Source organism: Marmota flaviventris, chromosome 15, assembly GCF_047511675.1.
Source record: "Marmota flaviventris isolate mMarFla1 chromosome 15, mMarFla1.hap1, whole genome shotgun sequence".
NCBI lineage: Eukaryota > Metazoa > Chordata > Mammalia > Rodentia > Sciuridae > Marmota > Marmota flaviventris.
Genome location: NC_092512.1, coordinates 16,334,614 through 16,353,618, shown reverse-complemented (window position 1 = coordinate 16,353,618; position 19,005 = coordinate 16,334,614).

Genomic DNA, 19,005 nt, shown 5'->3' with positions numbered 1-19,005 from the left:
GAAGGTGTTCATGCAGAATAATAGCATGGAGTGGCCTGTGCTCTATGCTGTCCCAGGGACAGTGGATATACGTTTACGTGGTTTTACATGAATTAAAGCTAAACAAACAAAATGTTCTAGTTTTTTTGGTGGTAAAATCACTTCTACATTTTTTAATAGTTAACTTTGTCAATGTGGTTTACAAATATTGACATCTAAAATCAATTTTTGGAAGAAACTTTTTTTTTCTTCTTACATGTCTGCTTCTTCTTCGTTTTTAATCTTTAACATAATGTTGATCCCCTTAGGATGCCACAATACAGATTGGAAACGCAGGGAAACCCAGATCTGGCTCCCCTTCTCTTTATTTTCCCATCTGTAATGATCCCCACATGGTTGGCAGTACTATTAGTGTAACTGCTTTCTGAATAAGCATGATGGTATTTGTGCACTAAAGTGCACATCTGCATTTTGGTTCTTATTCTTATATCCTTTAAACTTCATTCCCTAGGCTTGGGGTGGAGGTGAGGAAGCAGTGGAGGAAGAGAGGAGTTAATGGTTTAGGTATGAGGTGTCCCCAAAAGCTCATGTGTGAGACAATGCAAGAAGGTTCAGAGGTGAAATGATTAGATAATGAGGTTGTAACCCAATCAGCCGAATAATCCACTGATATGGATTAACCGGGTGGTTACTGTAGGTAGGATATGGCTGGAGGAAGTCACTGGGGTTTATATTTTGTCCCTGGTGAACCAAGTTTAGCCGCTGTCTACTTCCTGATCACCAAGTCCTTTGCTGCTTTTATTCTCCATACTCTTCTGCCATGATGCTCTGCCTCACCTCCAGTCCAAAGCCATGGGATTGGCTGTCTATGGACTGAGACCTCTGTAACCATGATCCCCAAATAAATTTTTTCTCCTCTAAAATTATTTTTGTCAGGTCTCTTTGTCACAGTAGCAAAAAAAAAAAAAAAAAAAAGCTGACTGAAACATGGGTGGCTACCCTGTGCCAAGCTTGGGGCCACCCAAGTGACAAGCCCACAGGCCCACATCTTTTTTACTCACACATGGGCAGGTGACAGTTGCAAGGTCACAAACACAGTCCCAATTCTGCAATTGAAACAGCCAGTCTTCTTTTATTTGTTTGTTGGTGATGCTGGGCACTACAACTGAGCTACATCCCAAACATTTTTTTTTCTTTTTTAGATACAGTTTTACTAAGTTTCCCAGGCTAGCCTTAAACTTGTGATCTTCCTGCCTCAGATGTCCAGTAGCTGGGATTACAGGTGTGTACCACCACATCCTGAAATTACCTTTTAATGACTCCAAACTCTGAACTATTTTTTTAATATTTATTTAAATATTTAAGTTGTAGTTGAATAACTATATCTTTATTTATTTATTTTTATGTGGTGTTGAGGATCAAACCCAGGGCCTTGCAGGTGCTAGGCAAGAACTCTACCACCGAGCCACAGTCCAAGCCCTAAACTCTGAACTCTTAATGGCCATGATATGGAAACAACCTAAATGTTCATCAGCAAATGGGTAGATAAAGAAAATGTGGTATACATACACAATGGAATGCTATTCAACCATAAAAGAAGGAAATTTTGTCATTTGCAATGAGGAAATCCTGGAGGTCATTGTGTTAAGTGAAATAAGCTGGACACAGAAAGACAAAGGCTGCATGATGTCACTCACATGTGGGATCTGAAAAAGTTGAACTCACAGAAGTTGACAGTAGAAAGTTGTTACTGGAGGGCGAGGAGGGGAGGGAGAGTGGGTGATAAGACATTGTTCTAAGGGTACAATGTCACAGAATGAATCAGTTCTGGTGTTCTGCTGCAGGGTTGGGTGCCTATAATTAACAATAATTATACTGTATATTTCAAAATAGCTAAAAGTGAGGATTTTGAATGGGCTCACCACAAAGAAATGATAAATGACTAAGTTGGGTGGATATACTCATTATCCTGGCTTGATCGTTACGTAATGTCTACATGTGTCCAGGCACCACATTGTACACATGGACACATAATTATTATGTGTCATTAAAAAATAAAGAAAAACAAAACAAAATAAGAATAAAAATCTGAGTTTGACTTCGCTTAAATCTTGCCCTCTCTGAGATCAGGCCTGATCAGTGAAGGGATAGTGGGGACCTGGGTCCTGCTTTGTACTCTCTGCTCTGCACTTTCTCCTGATCCAGAGCTGCCGGGCGAGATCTGCCAGCCAGGTGGGAGCAGCCAGGTGAGGTGCAGTAAGGGGCGAGGACAGCTTTTGTTGAGCAGGTGACTGCTCCCTGACTCTGTCCATGGGTAAGTCTTGCGGAAGACATTCCAGGGACAAAGGGAATCCCTTGAAAGCCTCCTCACTAGATGTGACGCCAGAAGGTGGCACATCTGCTCTCGTTATCAATCTTCTCTCTACCTTTCATAATTTCCAATCAGAAAAGGGAGTCAGCAGACGGAGCAGGTTCTTCTTCATATCTGTTGCCAATCATTCATGTGGGGTTAGCTGACACGTTAATGCTTCAGGAAAGATCCGGGCTCCCAGAGCTTCCCTTTAACATGTGTCACAAAATCAGAAATAATAAGCCTCTTGGCTTCTAGTAGATGTTCATAAATCGCCTACATGGCCTTGTTCTTATTCTCTTTTATTCCACTTGGCAGATGAGAGGGACCTTATGGGAAGTCCCAATAGGTGCCTGTTCAAATGCACCAAAATCGTTTTCTAGAAATGCTCGGTGGTGAACACATTTAGATTTCCCAAAGCCAAATTCTTGTTAATTATTCAACAGTTTTAAATATGCCACAAGTAAAACCACATGCTTTAAAACTCAAAACTGTTCAAAAGCATCCTGGGCTTGGCACATTCTGTTGGTGGTTCTCCAGCAGAATTCAACAAGAGATACCATTATGGGTTTGAGGTTCGTTTTTAAAACAACAACAAAAAAAGTATCAATTTCTCAAGAGTGATGCATCTATTCTGTAGATGTACATGAAAGTCTAAAGTACAAATTTAAAAAATGCTTTGGAAATCTCACTGAAAATCTGTTTCCATCGGTTCTTTGGAAAATGCAGAATTAGCATGCTGATTCTGTTTCTACCACCTCTGAGCTTGGCAAAGAAAGATTTGGACTATTTTCCTGACGACCGACTTAATCAAAAAGCAAGAGCCTTCCAGGAAACCAAGGATACTAATTACCCAGATGCTGGGTTTGCACACACAGCGCACACGGGGTACATGTGAGACCCGCCCCTCAGAGACGTCGTGGGTGTTGAGGTTTCTGTGTGATGGAGCTGAGAGTTTTGTTTTTCTCCTGATAAAGTCATGGAATCATAACTGCTCTCTCCCTGTAATTTGGCTGACTCCCTTGGAGAACAGCGCCACTTCCAAAGCTGGAGGTAGCCTTCATGCATCAGAGGACACTGGGGAGGAAAGGTGGATATCCCCACCTTCTTTTGTAAATTCAATTTCAAGTCCCCACCCCCTTACTGCATCTCTGCTCCCCGAGGGTGCAAACTGCTCCTCATTATGACAGTAGCTGGAAGCCTTTTTGCCCTCTGCTCCTGCTCCCACTTCTTGGTCCAGCTCTGTCCACCCCACCACCAATGCTAGAGAGTGTAGGGAACTCCTCCTGAGCCCTTAGTTGGCTCCATTGCTCATCACTGCAGGTCAAAAAGAGGCTGGTAATGACCTCTTAAAGAGGGTGTCACTTAGAGAAGGTATCATTAAAGCATCTCAGAGAATTTGTACAGTGAGATGAACACCTGTTCAATGAGATCAGAGATGTGAATCAACTTACCCCAAGACACAGAGCTTAGACAGGGCTCTCCGATCCAGCCTTCCTGCCTTATCACAGAGCTCTTCCTTCTCTGCCTCACTAAATCTGGGAGCTCTGAAGTGTCCAGAGGGCACCCCACCACTGGTTGTTTCTGTTACTCTCAAGAAGTGTGTACCCATCACTGTTGCTCTTAAGGAGAACTTCTAGCATGTCTAGTGTCCCCAGAGCCTTCCATCAGAATGCTCAGAAATAGACCTGCATGGAAGAAAAACTCTAATAATGGTGAGTGACAAGAAATAAGGAAGGCACAGAAAAATTCATGTGCACTCCAGTGTCTCCTGAAGAATGCAGAATAGACCACGAGAGCAGCAACCCTCCCAGGGTGGCATCATTAGATTCTAAGGAAGGAGTGTCCAGCTCTTGTTTTGTACACTTATTTAAATTTAAAAAGCAGTTCATGGTCACTAGCTAGAATTTGCAATATACATTTGTAACTAACCTAAGTCCACCTTCAGATTACACCCTCCTGCTTCCTGGGTAGTACAGCTACCTCATCACAGGTATTTCTGACTTCGCCCATGCCTACCTTGGGGATACAGCCAGAGACACCCCCCCCTCCCCGGCAAAAAAAAATTGCTGCTTTCATGGATCTCAGACGACAGCGTGGGGGAAGCAGAAAACAAACTGTAATTATCAGACAATGACAAGTTCTATGATGAAAGCTAAAGTGAGATAATGGAAAGTCTTCAAATGGCTTTTATCACAGCGTGAGCTTCCGTCGGCCTCCTCATCTAGTCTGTCTTAGCCCCTGTGCTGCAGAGCAGGTGGGAGTTGGAAGAAAAAGAAGCAACATTCTCCAGGCAATTAGATGAGATGATTCCCGGAGCCCAAATTCAGGCTGAGTTTGAAGCTGAAGCCCAAACTCATTTCCATGTGATCATTTCTCTCCCTGAGCACAGATCATTGACGTCTTCACTGTAGCTTACAAACAATGCCAAGAAATGTCAGGGTGCCCGTGACTCTGGAAGAGAATGTCTCATTCCTTCTTCTTCTCCTACAATTCAGTAAAGGCTCTGTTGAAGCCTGGCAGGAGCTTCTGGATGCCTGGCTACCAACTGAGAACTGGGGTGTCCCTTTCAGAGTTGGGGTGACACCAAGTGTCTCCCAAAAGCAAAGGTGACTGGAGGTGCCTTGCCACTGGCACTTGATTCCATAGAATACTGATGCTATGAGCTCTTTCAGGGCACCCATACTGGACACCCTCGTTATCCTGATTAAAAATGAGGAATCCCAGGCTTGTAAGGAACTCCTCCAAGTGGCCCTGCGCTCACACTTGGTTTGCTGATGTCAGAATTTGGTGTAACCCTCAAAGGTTTGCCTTGAAATTTAGATGAGATAATCTGTGCATTGTGCTTAACAAAATTCTGGCCAATGGTTATGTTTTCCAGGATGAAAGCTGCCTGTTGTTGTTGGTGGTGGTGGTGGTGGTGGTGGTGGTGGTGATGGTGGTGGAAGAGGATACGGGTTAGACACACAAATATCTGGCAGCTACAGGCTACTGTCAACCACTTTTCTCAACCAAATGATGAGAAGGAAGGAGGCCCAGAGTGTGTGGAAGCACAGGGTAGGGGCTGGATTAGCTTGCCTGCTGCAAGCTGGGGGTCAAGTGCCCTGCCTGGTACCCTGGGCCACACCGTGAGCAGTTCCTGATCCATCCTGAATTACTAATGCCTCAAACCCTGCCTCATTTTCTCCACCATCTCTCTAACCCTGAGGACTGACTTCTACCTGGATTCCCAGTGTCTTCTCTGGTGTCTGCACACAGCAGGAGCTGAAGGAATTACCAGATAAGCTGCCTTCTCTTCCAGCTTCCTCTTCTCTGAGGTTGGTCCCAACACCTGTGTCTCCAGTCACTGGTCATTTTGTAATTAACACTGGCAAATGCTGTCCTGGACCTTTCAGGTATATTTTTGCTCTGAATTCTCACACCAGTCATTGGGACTGGCATCTGCTCCACCTTACAGATGAGGAGAGCGAGGCCCACAATACTTCCATGGTGTCCACATGGTTTGGAAATGGCTGGGGTAGGTCAGCAGCCCTGATTCAGCCTCCTCTGCTTCTTTCGCCATCAACCCACTCAGAAACCCTCAGCCTAACCTACCCTCATTTTGGGCTCCTTCTTGGTGTTAGAATTGATGGTTTGGGGCAATTTCTTTAGAAGATAGCTGCTGTTCAGGATCTTAATTCCTAGTAGTGAACATTCAAATCTGGGTGTTTACGCATGAGTTAGCCTATCCCAGTCAGCTGTGCTTTAACTGCTTGTCTCCAGTTCAGACAAGTCACGTGAGGACAGAGTGGAACACCTTCTGATGCGTGGGTCTGGAGAGGCATTCCCAGATTCTGCACTTGTAGGAAGCCCCAGAACCTTCACTTGGGTAGCAGCCAGGTACTGATCCTCATGAGGCTCTGACTTCAGAAATAACCTGTTCAGTTCCTCATTGTTATGAGGTGAATTGTCTCCCACAAAAAGGTTTGTTGAAGTCCTAACCTCCAGCACCGCAGAATGAGACCTATTTGGAGTGAAGTTCTTGTAGATGTGATTAGGTCCATCAGGTGAGGTCATGCTGGAATAGGATGGGCCTCTCATCCCACAGATCTGGTGTCTAATAAGAAGATAGCCATGTAAAGACAGACACAGGCCAAGCATGATAGCATATGCCAGTAATCCCAGCAGCATGGGAGGCTGAGGCAGGAGGATTGCAAATGGGAAGCCGGCCTCATCAACTTAGTGAGGCTATAAGCAACTTAGTAAGATCCTGTCTCAATATAAAAAATAAAAATGGGCTGGGGTGTAATTCTAATTACACCCAATTACTATCCTGGGTCCAAAAAAAAAAAAAAAAAAGACACAGGAAGAAGACCAAGTAAAGATGGAGGCAGAGCTTGAAGTGAAGCATCTACAAGGAATACCACGATTGCAAGCTGTCAGCAGAAACCAGGCAGGCAATAGACTCTTCCTAAGAGACCTCAGAGGCAACAATCCTACTGACACTTTGATTTTGAAGTTCTACTTTCTAGAACTGCGAGCCAATACATTTCTACTATATTAAGCCACACAGTTCATGGTACTTTGTTACAGCAGCCAGCGGAGTCTTAGACACTCGCCAGCCCTGAGAAAATAGTTAGCCAAGAATGACAGGGAAATCCTGCCTGGCCATTCATCACACTGGACACAGATTAGCTGGAAAAGAGGTGATGGTGACAGAGGAAGCCAAATGCAGAGTGACCGGGAGGCTCATTCTCACAGGACAGGCCGTGTGGAGGTAATCCACAGTGCCATGACAATGTCTTTATGACTGCTACGTTCCTCATCAATGAGAAGCTATCAGAAACACGGCTGTCAATGAACCTAAGTCAGTGGGTCTGAAATACCCGACTCTTGCCTGGAGGATCTAAGTCGCTTTGACATTGAAAAGCAGCCTCGTTGTCCAGCCCAAATACAGAGTTCCCACGTCTCCCTCACTCTAGTTTCCAAGGAGACAGGCATCTGCATTCACTGAAGTCCAGAGCCGATGCTGGTCCCCTTGCACACAGCCTGGCTGGCTTTGAGCTTGTGCAGACGCTGCCTCACTCAAATCTGACCAGAACTCCACACTAGCACCAGTCCCTGGCTAACTCTATCCTTCTTGGGTTTTGTAGGACCGTTCTCTGATGTGTGACCTCCCTTCTAGCAAGTGGATCAGTAAACCTGAGCTTGCTGACTGCAGAGTTGTCCATGGTGGTCTTAGGCCTGGGCCAGGACCACCTCGTTTGTTCCAGAGATCATTATGCAGTAGAGGAATCCCACAGCTGGAGTCCAGGAAGAACTAGCTATGGATGTGCCCAAGTTCCCCCTCTGAATTCCTCTCCTCTTGCCCAAGCTTTCCTCCTCCTCACTCCCACCTGGACCTTTCTACTCCTTAGATCCATCTTCTAACCTCAAGTCACTGCAGCCCCCACACCTCCATTCTGAAGAGTCATGGGACACGCATAGGGTGACTGCATGACTGGATTTAAGATCCACGACTCACGAGCTCTTGGGCAAGTTATTTAAGTTTTCTAAGCTTCAGTGTTAGAAAGTAAGAAGGAACAGGAACAGGTTAAAAGCAAGTCCAAGGAGCGTCTTGGGCATGAGGCTGGAAAAGTCTTTGAGGCCAAATCACCAGTATCCACAACCCACTGTTGTCCATTCACTCAACACGGATGGAGTGGCTCAGACACACAGGAGTGCACGATGGTGGGTCTTTGGCTTCCTGGGGTCGACAGTCCAGTGGGGAAGAGTAAGCATTATAAAGCAAGGTGCTGAGAGCAGAGTGCACATGGTGGGGGGGGGGGGGTGGGCAGAGGAAGGGCTCGGGTTCCCATGGGGGGTCATGAGGCTTCCTGGATGAACTAGCATCCAAGCCTGAAGGATGCTCCAGGACTTACCCAGGTGGAGGAGGGGACAGCAACCCAGGCAGAGGGGACGATCCATGCAAAAAAACAGTGAGGAAGAACAGATTTAAGGAATCACAGGTGGCTTTGGAGACACCACAGAGTGCTGAAGGGAAGGGTTTGCTATAATTTAGATATGAGGTATACGCCAAAGCTCTGTGTGAAACGAAGAGAAAGTTCAGAGGCGAAATGATTGGGTTAGGAGAGCCTTCACCTCACTAGTGCATCCATCAGAGTGATGGGGACTGACTGGTGGTGACTGTGGGCAGGCAGGGTGTGTAAAGCTCCCAAGACTTGGAGCTTTACTCTGTAGAGAAGTCCTGCTCAAATGGGGACAGGAGCGATGTGATCTGATTGACATTTTCAAGAGCTCCCCCAGGGTACTGTGTGGAAATGATTTATAGGGCAGTAAGGGCGGTGCCTTTAGATGCTATTGCATGGCAGAGGAGGCAGAGGTGTTCTGCACTAAGGTGACGGCAGTGGGGACAGAGTTGATCTTCAGAGCTCCAAACAACAGGACATAATTTTTAATGAAGTTGTGTTGGGGGACAGTGGTGTGGGCGGGACTGGTACCCAGGACAAGGGCATGAAGCCTCAGTTCAGAAAGTGAGTCTTTCCAACATGTCCACCGGATACCTTATCAACTACTCACTGTACCTCAGTGGAGTAACTCGCCTGAGGTCACACAGCAAATAGTGTCAGCCAGGATTTGAGACCAGAAAGCCTGGCTTCAAGAGCCATCATCTGTGCCAGGATGTGTCTTCTCTTACATGCACACACCAGAGCTCTGAAGGTGGCCTGCTGACCCTCAACACTGACCTCAGGGACAGAACCTCGGTGCCAGTGTTGGCCACAGTCGTCCATAGCCTCCCAATCCCATGATCCCTCTGCAGCCTTGCGTGAAGGCTTACTGTACCCCATATGCCAAGAGCACGTCCCAACCCCCCTGCTACAGAGCTAACGGGAACCCTCCCAGGTGTGGTCTCTTGCACTGAATCAATTCAATGAGGCAGCTAAACCGTTGCTGGCTTCCAGAGCATGTTCCGAGCAGTCACGGGCAGCCTCCATGCCCCTGCAGAGGCTCAGAGGGATAAAGTCCAGCCCTGCTCACAGGGAGCTCAGAGACCTCTCGTAAGGACAGATGTGTGATTGATAACTCACAGGGTGTCCTGAAAAAGAGGACCGAGCACAGAGAGGGAAGCTCCGGCTGGGGACAGAGGGTGACATTTAAGCTCAGGAATTAACCAGGCAAACTGAAGAATGGATTAGTTCACTGACAACATTGTGCTTGGTGCTGAAGATAAAAGGGTATACTGGATGATTTCTGGGGTCTCCTCCAAATCCACTGCCCTCCCCTCTTCTGCCGTCTCTGTGCCCAGAAAGCTGACCCATAAGGACGGCATGAACAGGCTGTCTTGCCGCTGGCTTCAGTTGGGCCTGCCCGGTGAGAGGTGGCCATGGGAGATTAGCAGGTGGGAGAAAAGCCACCTTGGGTATTGATTCCCTAGAGCGTGGCCCAGGGGAATGGCCTAGGGTTGATGGCCTTCAGTAGGTGGCTCGCTTTATGTGACTCGCCCTTGTTTGTCTTCTCAGGCCTAATGGGGTGGAGAAGCTTCCTGCTGGGAATAAGCCCCCCCCCCCCCCAGATGGCAGAGAGAGGAGAGGGGAGGAAGAGAAGCCTGAGAACACTGTGGACTGGGTACTGTTTTTAAAAGCAATATGGAAGGTTTCCTCACATCCTTTCACGATGAGGGTCTATTATCCCCATGTGACAGCTGGTGAGGACGAGGCTCAGTCAAGTTAAACATCTTGCTCAGAAACACAGAGCGGGCTAGGAAATGGGAGAGCCAGCGCCCCACAGTCCACACACCCGGTGCCCACTCTGCTGCTTGGAATAGTGTCATTGCCAGGAAAGACTCCTATTTAGTAATTCATTGATTAATTTGTTTAATTCAATTCAAACAATACCTGACCTAAGTGTCTCTCCCCTGTTCCCTCCCTCCCTGCCCCACGGAGGGTGTTCTAGGAAACTGGGACAGAGTGGGAATAGAGGTCCGCAGCACAGGCCAAGTCAAGGCCTTTGAAAACCAGGCAGAGGTGGAGGGGTGAGGGGACGTGGATCTGGGGGACACAGGGTGACACAGAGTCAGGAGTCTTACTGCCCATTTTGTGCACTCTTTTCAAGTTTCCTAGAGCATCTCCCTGGGGCAGGGAGGGGGAGAACAGGAGAGGAACACTGGGCCAAGAGAAGTTGGGGAGAGCATTGGTTGCCGGATGCTATCACACAGCTGCTAGAACATCTGTGCGGAACATCTTGGTGTGCCAGAGAGAACAATGGAGTCTGCCAAAGGGTCATAGGAGCCAGCCCAAAGGTGCTAGCTACCAAAGGGCGAGTTTAGGACTTGAGCATCACTTGGAGCATCACAATAAATAGTGACAGTGATGGATTGTTAAACTATAGAATATAATCCATGAATGCATGCTGAAAGAAATGAATAAATAAGGGAGAAGAAAATATTTTTCTCAGATTAAAAGCCAACTAATAAATGATAGCAATACAAAACTACCATTTGGCAGCTACCAACAGGATGTTAAAACTAGTGAGTGAGAATTTTGCAGTATGAGGATGTTTACGTAACTCAGAGATCCCCGCAGGAGAGAACTATTAGTTCTAAAGGGGAAAACAGTAACATTTCCCAGCCTCCCTTACAGCTCAGGGACAGATCTAGGACCAATTCTCCTAATCAGATGCACCAGTGTGATCCAGAAGTGGGCAAAGTGATGCTCCTTCACCAAAATGAGCCTCAGACTGATGGGAGAAAGGTGTACCCTGTGCCTCCCAAGATCTTTCTCCAGAAAGAACACAAGGTCCTTCAGGGCATTCCTGCTGAGTGTCCATAACCTGAAGCCAGTCATGAGGAAACTCAAAACATATGCATGTCACCACCAGGGACATTATACTACATGACCCATATTCTTCAAAATGTCAATGTCACGAAGGACCAAGAAAGAGCTAGAACTATTCAGGGTTATAGGAGCCCAAGTATACACATGACTTGCCCATTCTATAAAAAAAGTTATTGGGACAATCAGTGGAAAGATTGATAGATAAATAGAGAGTTAATAGATGACAGATGAAAAAAATCTAGACATTTTATAATGGTATTAAGCCAATTTTATCTTTCATATGATAATAATTTTACCTTGATTCTATAAGAGAATGAGGCTTATTTTTAGGAAATGCATACAGAAATAAGTTGGGGTAAAAAAGCTTCATGTCTGCAACCTAGTCTCAAATAGTTAAAAAATAAAGTAATATATGTGTGTATTGATGAAAAGTGATGCCTGAGTTCAAGAAATTTACAGGAGAGTTCACCAAGAGGCCCCAAAATACAATTTATTAACAAATATCACACATCTTAGTGAAGAAATGATCGTCTTTGGCCTAGAAATTCTGCCTTTTTAGTCTATCCAAATATTTGGCTAAAAGAATGTTGACTACAACTGTGGTCAAAGGAGCAAATATCTCAAGGTAATATGATTCCCAAGAGTAGAAGCTTGGCTAGATAAGGCAAGGTTCACCTCCATGATGAAATGGTGCAGTCATCCAAACTGCCTCCTGGTGCTGGCCCAGTGTGTGGGAAGGCCTGGAGCAGCGTTCTGCAGAGGCTGCGGTGTTTTTCAAGCTGTGATAATAAATCTGGACTCACTCCTGAAGCAACCAGGAGCTAGCAAGAATTCCAAGCAGAGGAAAGACAACACAGTCTACAAAGCACACCTGAGAGCAGGAGGGAGGGGCAGGCCAAAGCACCAGGAACAAGCTGTTTGCCCATCCAGATGAGAAACTCCCAGCCAAGGGGTTGCGGTGGGGTAGAGAGAAGCAGAGACCCAGGCTGTGTTACTATTTAGAATTGCTGAATTTGACTGATCCATTACATATGGGTGCCGAAGATGAAGGCATCTTTGCCATGCTTTTCTCAAATATTTTAAATGTCCTGTTAGCCGTTTGATAGTTCCCATCAGAGGGACTTTTGCCTCATTAGCATAGAATTAAGAAAAATCTACATTTCCCAGCCTCCCTTGCAGCCCAGGGACAGTTCTCCTAATCAGATGCACCAGTGTGATCCAGAAGTAAACCCTGCTGGATGGGGCCATCCATTTTGCTGGTACGGAGGGCTGCAGAAGCTATATTGTTTGTTGAGTCAGGACAATCATGACTTCACCAATGGGACAATTCTGCAGTGTGGACCTGGAATGCTTCTGGGAGCTTTATCTCAAACTCCTATTGAAAGGAAAGTGACCACAACACTCAGAGCAACCAAAAGATCTTTATTGCAGCAGTGCAACAAAGAGAAAGGAAAGAAGGAAAGAGAGAGAGAGAAAAGAGATGAACAGGGAGAGAGCAAGAGCAAGAGAGAGACAGAGAGCGCGTGTAAGAAAGATAAAGAGCAAGAGAGAAAGAGCAAGAGAGAGGGGGGCCTTGCAGGAGGGAGTTTTTATAGCCCAAATCTAATGGGGCCTCTGGGTCTGCAAGCTGCCTTGTTGGCCCAAGGGGGGGTTAAGTGTTCAGCCTTAAGCAGGGTTGAATGTTCAGACTTGAGGTAAACAGGTGATAAAGGACCAGATAGAGGGGGGTTTGAGTGCGTGGGCTATCTTGCAGCCAACATCTGTTCAGCCTGCCCTGCAGACAACACAGTTCAGCCTGCTCTGCACCCAACACCTATGTCTGCTAATCCCAGTAACTCTGTGAGCAAAAGAACAAGAGAGAATAAAAAATAAGATAAAGACTTTTTTCTTTTTTTGCAGTACTGGGGATTGAACCCAGGGACACTCTACCTCTGAGCTGCACCCCCAGCCCTTTTAATTTTTTATTTTGAGACAAGGTCTTGCTAAGTTGCTGAGGTTGACCTCAAACATGTGATCCTCCTGCCTCAGTCTCCCGAGTAGCTGGGGTTACAAGAGTGCGAATAAAACTTTTCTTTTAGAAATTGGAACAGACTCTGCTGTCAGCAGCTAGAAACTTTGATGAGATAAAGGGAAGAAACAAAGATGTGTAGCGGATAATTGAGTGAAGGCTGTATCCCCAAATATCCAGCCAAGAAGATGCCAGGCACTAGAAACATACACTGGAGAAAAGATAGCCCATTCAACAAATGGTGCTGGGAAAACTGGAAATCCATATGCAACAGAATGAAATTGAACCCCTCTCTCACCCTGCACAAAACTCAACTCCAAGTGGGTCAAAGACCTAGGCATTAGGCCAGAGACCCTGCGCTTTCTAGAATAAAAAGTAAGCCCAACTGTCCATCATGTCAGCTTAGGAAACAAATTCTTCAATAAGACCCCTAAAGTACAAGGAGTAAAATCAAGAATAATAAATGGAATGGATAGGAGAATCGCGAGTTCAAAGCCGCCTCAGCAATGGCAAGGTGCTAAGCAACTCAGTGAGACCCTGTCGCTAAATTAAAAAAAAAAATACAAAAATGGAGCTGGGGATGTGGCTCCGTGGCCAAGTGCCCCTGAGTTCAATCCCTGGTACCACCCCCCACAAAAAAAAAAAAAAAGAGAAGAAATGGGATGGTATCAAACTGAAAAGCCTCTTCACAGCAAAGGAAATAATCAAGAAGAGAGAGGCTACAGAATGGGAGAAAATCTTTGCCATCTGTACCTCAGATAAGGCACTGATTCCCAGGATATGCAAAGAACTCAAGAATCATAACACCAGAAAAATAAATAACCTAATCAATAAATGGGCAAATGAACTAAACAAACACTTTGCAGAAGAAGAAATACAAATGGTCAAAAATATATGAAAAAAATGTTCAACATCTCTAGCAATTAGAGAAATGCAAATTAAAACTACACTGGGATTCCATCTGATAATTACACTGATAATTGCCAGCCAGAATGGCAATTATCAAGAATACAAGTAATAATGTTGGCGAGGATGTGGGGAGAAAGGTACACTCACACATTGCTGGTAGGACTGAAAATTGATGCAACCACTATGGAAAGCAGTATGGAGATTCCTTGGAAAACTGGGAATGGAACCACCATTTGACTCCTTGGCATATACCCAAAGGACTTAAAAATAGCATACTACAATGACGTAGCCGCATCAATGTTTATAGCAGCTCAATTCACAATAACCAAGCTATGGAAACAACTTAGGCATCCTTCAATAGATGAATGGATAAAGAAAATGTGGTATACAGACACATGGAATATTACTCAGCCACAAAGAAAAATAAAATAATGGCATTTTCCAGGAAATGAATGGAACTGGAGACTATCATGTTAAGTGAAATAAGCCAATCCCCAAAAAATAAAGGCCTAATGTTCTCTCTGATTTGTGGATGCTAACACAAAACAAGGGTGGTTGGGGAGGGGAATAATAGAATTTCGTTGGATTAGACAAAAGGGAATGAAGGGAAGGGAGGGGTAATGGGAATAGGAAAGACAGTAGAATGAATCGGACATAGCTTTCCTATAGTCACATATGAATACATGTGCACAACAACACACATGTAAGAGTGGGATCCTAAATAGAATAAGTTATACTCTATGTATATATAATTTGCCCAAATACACTCTACTGTCATGTATAACTAAAAAGACTTTTTAAAATTTAAAAAAGGAGGTTCCAGGCACTGTCTTGGCATTGGTGGAGGTGATGTGGGCTGAAATAGTAGCTGCCCTCTGTTCGCTTGTATTGGACGAGCTCTAGAGACAAGGTGCTTGCAGGTGTACATGTGAACACAGAAAATTTGAACCCAAGTGACTGCAGAAATACTAGATAGAACCCGAACCAAATAAAGAGGGTGCTGGAATCAAGGCTGGTCAGGAGAGGCTTCTGCATCAGGGTGCCACATGTCTTTCTGTGAAGTTTCATATTTGGGAGGTCATTGTTGCATCCTGTCGCCTATAGATCTCATGGGTCACACTGAGAGCAAACTCTCTCCTGGTCTCAGTGGTGGCAGAAAGGGACCCTGGACTAGGAATGGAGAAGCCCAAGAGCTTCAGCAAGTCAGTTTGTTGGCTGAGCCTGTTCTCTCACCTGAAAAATGACTGTTTGGTTTCAATAGCTGCCTGTGCGCTCCACTCACATCAGAACGGTCCCCCTCGATCCTCACTCCCCTCCTTGGGTGTCAGCAATACTGTTCCCTCATCCACCAGGAAAAGTCCTGGGGCCAAGAGGGGCTGAGAAACCAGCTCCAAGTCACAGGGCTGGAAAGAACTAGAATGCACATTCATGTCTGACTCTTGCTTATAAAGCCTTGCTCATGAGCACTGCCCCCAGTACCTATGTGACAGAGTGTCATTAGGTGACAAATGAAGTCACCTGTGACAACAGGTGCTCTCCCCTTTCTTTAAAGCTGAGATTTATAGTCTGAAAACCCTGGGGCTTCAAGTCCTGGTTCTGTCGCTTATTTACTTTTTGAATTAAAGTGAATCTCTCAGTTTCTTTCCTTGTCCATAAAATGACTATAATATTGACAACTGCCTTGTCTGCCTCCCCGAGTGAGGCGGAAAAACAATAATAAAGCAAGAACAGCATGAAAATTAACATTTACATAACATTCAGTGTGCCTCAGGCACTGTTCTAAGTGCTTTGCAGAAATGTGAGCTGATGCCCATGAATATAATTTTAAAATCAGGCCAAAGGAGTTTTTATTAACCTCAAGATTTTATAGCCTAATGGAAATGTCTCTGTCCTCCCTGGCTGCTCTGCATTCATGGGGGACAGATCTTCAAGCAAAAACTCCAGTTCTGCCCAGCAATAGTTTCTCTTAACCCTTCTCTCTCTAAACAGAAGCTCCGGATGTCCCGTCCTCTGCTCAGGAGTCGCGGAGCCCGACCCCTCCTCCATGCTCAGGCTTATAGATCTGAAATTTCACCCATAATGATCTTAGGGCAAAACACAGCAGAACACACTGCTGACCCTTCCCAGGACAGACACAGGGTCCTGCATGTTCCATCTCAGGTGCTGAACCACCCCAAGGATGCCTTGAAAGTGATTCCTGTCCTCCTCTGGCACCACCCACTCCCTTTCCTCTACTCCCTCTTCCCCACACCATATCTGACTTTTCTCTCCATCTCAGGTACCTGAGAATCCCAGACAAGTGTTTGTTCCCTTCTCTTGGCAAGAATGCCTGGCCCCAGTGTGCATCATTATCTTTCTGGAAAAAAACAGTTTAGGAGATGAACAAAAAGGACCTCTCCTCTCCTTGGCAGAAAATAAGGCATTTGTCCATGTACCACTCTATTATTATTTACTTAGTAGTTTGCTTTCAAACTAGTCACTTTTTAACTTAAATAATATTAAGCATACTTTATATGGAAAAAAACCATATCACAAATGGAAAATCAATATTGAAAAAAAAGTTTTTCCTATTATGGTAAACCTTGCAGCAACTTAAAGGAACTTAGTTACTCTGTTATAAAAAGGGAGCGATATTGATAGATTCTACTCAGCTAGTGCTTTTTGCTGAAGACCCTGTGCCACAGGCCAGCTTTCTCTTGAGTGTAATTTTAAAGGCTGGAGAAAAAATTGCAAAGAGAATTGTACCCTCTCTCTGAATTGATGTTGTCTTACACCTTGCCAAGAGATGTTCTGGAATCAGGGTAGGTAGAACCAGGTGTGTGCATCCTCTACATGGGATGCAATGTGTCTGGAGATGAAGTTCTCCCAGTCTCCAGAGAAATTGGCTACAACTTCCAGAGGGTCCTCGGAGAGCCCTGCCCTGTTCATCTCCCCCTGCCAAATTCCCTCCTCCCTCCTTTGGTCAGGATGTGAGAGATTAGCCAGGTGTGGTGGCACATACCTGTAATCCCTGTGATTAGGGAAGCTGAAGTTTGGGAAACCAACCTTGCACGTGATTGAGTCACTCCCTGGCTGGGTGATTGAGACAGCCAGGCAGCAGCCATGCCACTAGACTGCCCCGCCCTTCTTGGGTTTGAGGGACCATGTCTTAGTGCATGGGCATGCCTTCCTACAGCCCCATGGGTGGAGCTATGCCCACCTGTTCCTTTATAATATTACCCCTTGCCCTGTTTGAGATAGAATGTTCCATGGAAACACCCTTTGTGTGTCCCCTCATCTTACTGTGCCCTTGGGTGTGGCCTATCTAGATGTCAGTCAACCTGCTGACAGCAGACATCATGGAGGTAGACTCAGCCCCCTGAAACCTGACCCCTTGCCTCATTTGAATAGCTTCTCCTCAATAAAAGGGATTAGCACGTGTGGGCTCTCTCTCTCTCTCTCTCTCTCTCTCTCTCTCTCTCTCTCTCTCCAGACCCTTAAGGTCAGATGAGCCGTCACAGCAACCCCAAAGAAAAAGGTATTTCTGTCTCTTGTGTGGTTATTTCACGCAGCCCAGTTAACCCAGTTCTCCTGGAGTAACCCCTGAGTGTTTTAGTCGAGAACAAAACCCAGCACTAAGCAGCAGGATACAAGTTCAAGGCCAACCTCAGTAACTTAGCTATACCCTGTCTCAAAATTAAAGATGAAAAAAGGTGACTGGGGAAGTAGTTCAGTGGTAAAGCACCCCTACGCTCAATCCTCAGTGTGGGGGTGGGGAGAAAAGGATGTGAGGAATTTAAAATTTTTATTTTATCAATTATCGCCAACCTTGAAGTCCTGAAGCTCTTTAAGGGAGCAGTCATAAAAGATCATGGGCCAGCATGGGCCTCCATCAGCAGGATAAATGACCCAAGAGAGGGATGACTACTGTCAGAGAGCATGGCCCCATGTGTGCGCGCACACACACACACACACACACTCATGCACACGCTCTTCCTCCTGGTTCCAGTCTGTGGCAGGATACTCTTATTCCTCCAGGTGGCTACTGCACCAAGAGCCAACTCCTTTCTGGGAGATGCCTTTCTTCTAGAAAGATCTCAGGATGATGAGATCTGGGCCCCTGTGATCTGGGTCTCTTACTGTCCTCAAAACCCTTTTCCCTCACCACTAAGAAGCAAGACATCAGTGCTTGTGTGTGGCTGCAATGTGGGAGCAGATCCATGGCGTCTACCCAGCCACCTTCATGGGTGTCCCACACTTGGGACTCACAAAACCTGGACAGAAGGCAGGCTCATGTGCACAGGTCGGGTCACCAGAGACATCTGAGGACCTGGAGCAAAGACCTCCATGTAGTGAAGGTCTGTCTTTGTGGCCTGGCCTCCATGTACCCTGTGGCCATGGCACTCTAGAGATCCTGACCACTCTCTGCCAAACCTCAGCGTCCCATCTGGGCAACACCACCACAGTAAAGAAGAAGATGCCCGTAGGTCCTTCTAAAAAAAAACCAAAACCCACTGTATTTACTTCTTCTACCCAGTGCCTTATGAGCTTGGAGACCTTCCCCTGTCCCCAGAGAAGACCTAATGGCAGCCTATGGGATTGAGTGTTCCAGAAAACATGCTTTTGGGAAAACATTGGTTTGTTTCAGGTTTTCTTCCCCGTCTTGCATCTAAGATCACTGTAGCCCAAAAAGATGAAGGGCTCATTCAGAGAGTCACACAACCATTAAGAAACCCAAGCTGGTGGGGCCCAGCTAATGTCCTCTCACAAAGACCAGTGTGTAGTCACATGGTTATGCTCATGCAGCTCCTGGGACACCAGGCACATTGTCACTTCCATGAACAGTGCTCCCTGGAATTTTGCAGGGTACATGGGTGAGGCTGTACAGTGCTGACTTTGTATCATTGCTGCTAAAATACACAGTTGCATGTCCCTCTCAGGTCCCTGTTCAGGCACCAACTGCCACA